The sequence below is a fragment of the Gekko japonicus genome, unplaced genomic scaffold (assembly GCF_001447785.1).
Source record: "Gekko japonicus isolate JY-2015 unplaced genomic scaffold, Gekko_japonicus_V1.1 scaffold827, whole genome shotgun sequence".
NCBI lineage: Eukaryota > Metazoa > Chordata > Lepidosauria > Squamata > Gekkonidae > Gekko > Gekko japonicus.
Window position 1 is genome coordinate 38,753 of NW_015174867.1, and position 6,938 is coordinate 45,690.

Here is a 6,938-nt window from a genome sequence, read left to right on the forward strand (position 1 = left end):
ACTGGCAGTGTTCGGAATGCAAAGGAGCCCAAGATCAATTGGTAGCAGTGGGTGGAGAGAACTGCTGGGACATGGGGCTGAGATGTTATTTACTGTTGTAAGAGCTGTCTTCACAGGTTTGGGGATTTATAAATCCCTATCAACCTTTCCAGTTTTTAGTTTTTTCTGGAAGGAGCCCCATCAAGACATGGCTTTATTTTGGGTCTCCCCCCCAAAAAAAATCTGAATTCTAGGGCCATTGTTTAGAATTAGCTACAACAAAGAAGGAACCTGCCAGGGTTTGTAGGATGGGGTCACTTCATTTCTCCCTGTATCCTTTCCTTCACAGTATGTCCTTTCTTACCTCTGGACACCTTCCCATACAGTCTTTCCATGCTTTCTTCTGTGCCTTCCATTCACCAAACAACCTTTCTTCTATTTGACCCTTTCAGCTTTTTTACTTTATTTCCGACCCTTCTCCGCACTGGGAACCCAAAGCAGTTTACATAACTCTCCTAGGTAGCTTAGGCTGATTATGTGTGACTGACCCAAGGATACCTAGCAAGTTTCCACTGTAGAGTGGGGATTCATACCTAGATCTCCCAGATACTACTCTGAGATTTTTAACTACTACTGTACCAGCTGTCAGGTTTTCCTCCTTCCTTTGACCTAGGAGCTGCTACCTGGGAAAAGTCTGCCCAAGAGGCAAAAATAGTGCAGTATGAAGCTACTTGTGTGAGTTCTGTAGTGGCCATGTCTGGCCTAGGCAAGTTATGTGGCATCAAATTGTCTGGAAGCCACAACGGCACATAGGTGATTTGCATGGTGGGAACTTGCCCAATGGTTGCTGCTGGACCTGACCCCAGAGTCCTCCCTTCAGGGGTGGATGGGGAGGCCAACACAGCCCTGGAAGGCCCTCTGCCTTTTACTGACAAACCAAGGTTTGAAGGCTGGCAGTATTGTGATTGCTAACAACCTCAGTAAGATACATTGAGATCTTTCTTATGGATACAGGTTAGGGATGGGCACAAACTGGCCAACAAACTAAAGTTCATCACAAATTTTGGTTGGTGAAGAACATGAACTTCCATGAATTTTGGTGCAGTTCGTGGCAGTTTGTGCAGTTAATAAAAACAGCTTGGAGCCATTTAAAGAAAACAGCCGAGTGGCAGTCCCTGGCACTCAGCTGAAACCCCTGCTTTCTGCTCCCCATAAAAAGCCGCAGGGAGCAGGGGTTTAAACTTTAAATGTCTCTGGCTTTAAGTATCCACATATGGGGCCATGCTGAGAATTAGATATATGGACCAGTGGGGGAAACCTAAGGACTTGCAGGAGGCTTCTCATTTTCCCTCCCCCACTATTTCTTCCTTCCCTGAAAGCCCCCGTAGGCTCCTCCCTTCCCCCCCAAAAAAACCATCCCCCCATCTCCAGCTATATTTATTTCCGATCTTCCTCTACACTGGGAACCCACAGCAGCCTGCATTGTCGTCTTCTGTATTTCATCTTCACAGCTCTGAGGTATGGTGGGGCTGAGTGTGCGTGACTGACTCAAGGGCCTCTAGCGAGCTTCCATGGCTGAGTGGATATTTGAACCTGGGTCTCCCAGATCCTAGTCTGAAATTTTAACTACTCCACTCCACTGGCTTTTGTGGAGTGGCTGCTTTTGAACAGTAGCAAGCCGCCAGTCCTGGGTGAGTCATGCAAGTTGCACAGCAGCAGGTTACTTAGTGGTTGCCATCACGGCAGGCCCCAGTGAGTCCTCCCTCAAAGGCCAAAGTAGCCCTGTAAGAGCCCTGCCTCCTCAGCACTGCCTTTGAGTGACAAAAACTAAGGACTGAAGGCCGATTGCCTATCAACTCCCAGAGTGACCACTGAGGGCATTCATTTCTTAAAGCTACAGGCACTGCTGCTATTTCAGATTTTTCTGCAAACCTGGAACTTTTCTCAGCTTTATAAAAAGATCTGGCTTGTCTGTTCATGATCCCAGTCTCCAGCTTTAAGGATTCACAGATGAGGCCATGTTGGAAATTGGATATATTCTTGGGGGGGGGGGGTTGGGGTGGTGGTGTGCCTGGAAGTCAAGGTTGACTTCTAGCAACCTCTAGTGGGACTGGATGTTTCAGAGAGGTGGCTTTCTATTGCCTGCCTCTGCATCCAAGCCATGGTATTCCTTGAAGGTCTCTCTTCCAGATACTTCCCAGGGTTGGCCCTGCTTAGCTTCCAAGATCTGACGAGATTGGACTTGCCGGGGCTATCCAGGTCAGGGCTAGAATTAGAGAAAAGCATCTGTTACTGCAAAATGTACGCCTTTAATATTGAAGTTAACTGTAGAACTATGTAATACAGGACTGTGTAGAATTTCCTTCAAGACACAGGGCTTAACAGTTATGCACAGTAATTAAGATACGTTCTAGTCTTCCACTGAAATTTGTTTCTATAATTTAGTACTGTGCAGACAGGAGTACAACAATATTGTCCCTTGTGACTAAATCAAAACAATTCCATGTTCATTTTTCTAGACAAGCCATTTATTTGAAATGCCAACTATATGTAGGATAAAGTCTGTGTTAACATGCTTCTCAGCAACAGTAGAAAAATAGAACCAGTGAAAACCTTTTTACAACTGTAATGGTACTCAAAAGAGAAATGTATTGTTTTACAATGCATCACACAAGACTAGAATTCAATTCTAGAGGTACCTAAATAAAAATACTATATTTTCTTAAAAAACCAATATGTACAGTTGAAGCGTAAACAAGTTTTACAAAGTACTGGTTATGCAGGTTGTAGAAAAAACACTTGCATAGGACATGAAGTTGGTTTTAAGAAAATTTCTGAGCCTTTAGCATTGAAGGCACTTGACTTTATACCAGTAACAGCACAAGAACAATGTAACATCATGGACACTTAACACCTTCCAGGAATACATACAAGCACAGAAATACTAAATTAGTTTTTCTTCTTCAGCTTCACCCAGCATTTCACACATAACCCTTCACCATATAAACATAATCATTGTTGGAACAGTGCTACCTGCAGCCCATTTCAAAATAAGTTACATAAAAGATGAGGGAACAAAAAAACCCCCAGGGCCAATTAATTTTTTTTTATGCTTTTGGGGGGGGGGGGGGACTGCAATTAGGACTTGAGAAGGATCCTCTTTGATGTTAATTTTAGGGTATATTAGTTGCTGACAAATGTGCTTCCCAAGTGTTTGTTTTTTTAAATTCAGTAGGCATCCTGCCTGCAGCTACTCCCCAAAGCAGCACTGCTCTGATTTCCAAGCCTAGTAATACTGGTGTGGATGAAGCAGCAGCTTCTCCCAAATGTTCTGGATCTTCTGTCACTGCTGGAGTAGCACATACTACAGTGGCTTCCACAAATGAAAAAACACAGAGAGAAAAAGCCTAACAATCAAATGGAATAATGCTTGACTCATTTTTCAATTCCAATAATTTTCAATTAGCCAAAGACCTAAGGAGCACAACAAGTTTCTCTCTTATATACTTCACAAGAGCAAAAAAACACCCTTTACCCTGGATGTAAAGGCCTTTAAAAGGTTTCCAGAGACTTAGTCATGTTTTTACTTGGTGCTCTGGCCCTTCCCCACTTTTTCTACAATTGCATGCTATATGGCACCTAACACGCATGGTTTAGTACAGAAGCCCCAAACAGGAATTTTAGAAAACTTCTGTTTAGACACAAACTAAGGGCAAGTCTTAATGATAAAAGCACTTTTAAAAGTTTATAAATACTCTGGAATAATATAAAAGAGCAAGAGTCCAGTAGCACCTTAAAAACCAGGTGGCAGGGTATGAGCTTTCGTGATTCACAGCTCACTTCTTCACTTCCGTGAGTCACGGGTCACTTCTTCAGTTTTTTCACGGTGAGCCATGACTCACAAAAGCTCATACCCTGCCACATATTTTGGTAGTCTTTAAGGTGGTACTGGACTCTTGCTATTTTCTACTGCTACAAACTAACACAGCTACCCATCTTGGAATAATACAGGAACCTTCAGTTGAACAATAACAAGGCTAACAATAAAAAGTATGGCTGTAACAGGCATTTGATATTCATCTTACACTCTACTACTTCAAGGCAATTCATTTTGTAAGCAAGTGAGACATTGAGGGAAATACTAGTTGCAAGCTTCAGTGATTCAAAATGGAGCAGTCAATATATTTCATTACAGAATAATGAACTGATGTCTATTGATTCCATGTACAGGCATGATGCACACAGACATGTTCAACAAAGTGGTAAAACATCTATAAACTTACAGACCATGCTGACCACACATTTATTTAAAACATTTCTATGCTGCCTTTCCCACCCAAATAGGATCCCCAAGACATTACAACATTAAAGCAGCATTTAAAATAAGGTATATATAAAATATAGGCATACAAGCATACGTAACACAACCAGAGAGGAAAGCATTAAGAGTTACTGGGGATATGACAACCCCCCCCCCCCAAAAAAAAACCCTCCTCACCTGCTGGTGAAAGATGAAGGAATTCCAAAGCTTTGCCACTATGATCAAGAAGGCCCTTACAGACCACCTTTCATATGTATACACTGCTGCACATTTGATCTAAGAATCAACTATGGGAATACAGTTTCATCTTGGTGTGGACATAAAAATAAAAATGCTCATATGCTGCTGTAGTTTCATTTTACTTTCATAAACAAGATTAATTTAAGCAGACAAAACCCACAATCCAATAAAAGCTACTTTCTAGCCATATAACCACTATTATTAACCTGCCAAAATGTACAAGAAGGAACTGTCCACAAATATGCATTGTAAGCTATCATGGACCTGATCAGCACTTGGAAGGAAGATCCCAGGAAAATCCATGTAAGATATTCAGACTTTTAACAAAAGTCTGGGATATAAGTACACCAAATAAAATGGCTGCCATTCATACTAATTTTGCACCTGCCAGCTGCTAAAGAAATGCATTCTTTACTCTTACTTTCCTGAGAGAATCTATTAGCCACTTCACATACATGACAGTGCAGATATATAATTTTACTAAGAGAAATATACAATTCACAAATTCAGATTTACATCTTTGTGTCACAATCCAATGCAGATTAACTGTGCTTAGATCTCCATTGAGTTGTGGCATTTGAATGTGCGGATCACAAAACTGAAGTTTGCTATGACCATTCAAGTCAGCGTTTCTGAGAGCAAGAGTAATTTATTATTCATTGCTTTCCTATTAATCTTCTCTCCTGAATGTCAAGATGACAAAATATGTGTTTTCTGTAAGTTACTGGAAAAAATAGAGTATTATGAAGTTACCTTGTACAGTTAAAATTCATACTGTACAGGTAAATGTTGTATACTAAAAATCTCAAAGAATTTAGTGATCAACAAGAAAGTTATTCAAATGAGTTTTCGAAGCCTCTAGCAACCTGAGATTTTAAAAGGAAGTGTCATAGTATACCAAATAGCAACAGGTGAGGAGGCCTGTATTCCCTGTTTCCCACTTCGAATGAGGTACAGGCAGCACGATTAGAACCACAAGGGAAAGTGAGTTACTGGCATAACAGCTACCAGGCAGTAAAGCAGCACTGTTAATGAGCTCCATTGGGTACCTAGCTAGCCTGTGCTATTTAAGCCGCTATTAACAATTAAGCATCATTTTAATAAGAAGAATATTAAAGTAAGGGAAAGGCAAGGGTGTGATTAAGCTTGGCTCATTTTATATTCTCTAACTTTGGAGTAAAAAAAAATTAAGATCAGAACTTAGTGGGGGGCCCTTTTAAAGATACTGATTTCCTCCGTTCTTAATCTAGGCTTCAAGTTATGCTAATGAGATGGAGCTATCAGGATTTCAAGGACAGGAGAAAACCCCTGCAGGTGAGGGGCTAACCCTCAACTATAGAGCTAGCTAGGATCTTCATATGCAGGCGGGGCCATTAAAAACTGCATACCCAAAAAACCAAAGCTTGCAATATTAAAATTATTTCCACGTTTTAAAAGTCAAGGGAGCCCTAGTTTGTTTGTTTGTGAGGGGGAGAGCTCTAAGCAACTTAATGCTTATGTGGGGGTGCCAATGTGGGGATACGGGGAACTGCTTTGCAGTGGCTGTCCTTCCTTTCTCTGTGGTTGGGGACAGAGGGTGGCACTTGGAGAGAGGGTCTCACCACGTTATCCACTGGTATGTGGTGGCCCGCAAGGGGCAATCTTCTCCCCAATGTTATTTAATAACTATATGCACCCCCTTGTCCAGTTGATCTGGAGGGGTTGGGCTGGGCTATCACCAGTACGCTGATGACACCCAGATGTATCTCCTGATGGACGGATAGGACCCTGACATTTTGGATAGGGCCTTGGAAGCCATGGCTGACTGATTACAACAGAGTTGGTTGAAACTTAATCCAGCTAAAATGGAGGTTCTGTTCCTTGGTCATGGGGTATGGGTTCGGGAATCCGACTCTCAGCCCTTGGTGGGGCACTGTTAATTCCTGCACCAATTGTGAGGAGTTTTGGAATGCTCCTGCATGCTTCCCTATCTATGGAGGCCCAAGTCACTACTGTTGCTAGGTCAGCCTTTTACCATCTTTGGCTGGTCAGGCAACTAGTCCCCTATCTTTCTTCCTGTCACCTAGCAACAGTGATCTACGCAATAGTCACTTCTAGGCTTGACTACTGCAACTCGCTCTACACAGGCCTACCCTTAAACTTGATCTGGAAGCTTCAGCTGGTACAAAATGCAGTGGCACACCTGCTGATTGTGACACCTATGCGGACACACATTCAGCCAGGGCTTTGCCAGCTGTATCAGTTGCCAGTCGAGTACTGAGCCAGGTTTAACGTTATGGTTTTAACCTTTAAGGCTCTATGTGGCCAGGGACCAACATACCTGCAGGACTGCCTTTCCCTATATGTTCCCTTTTCAGCCCTGGCCCTGGCCTGGTGGAACATGCTCCTGATTGAGATC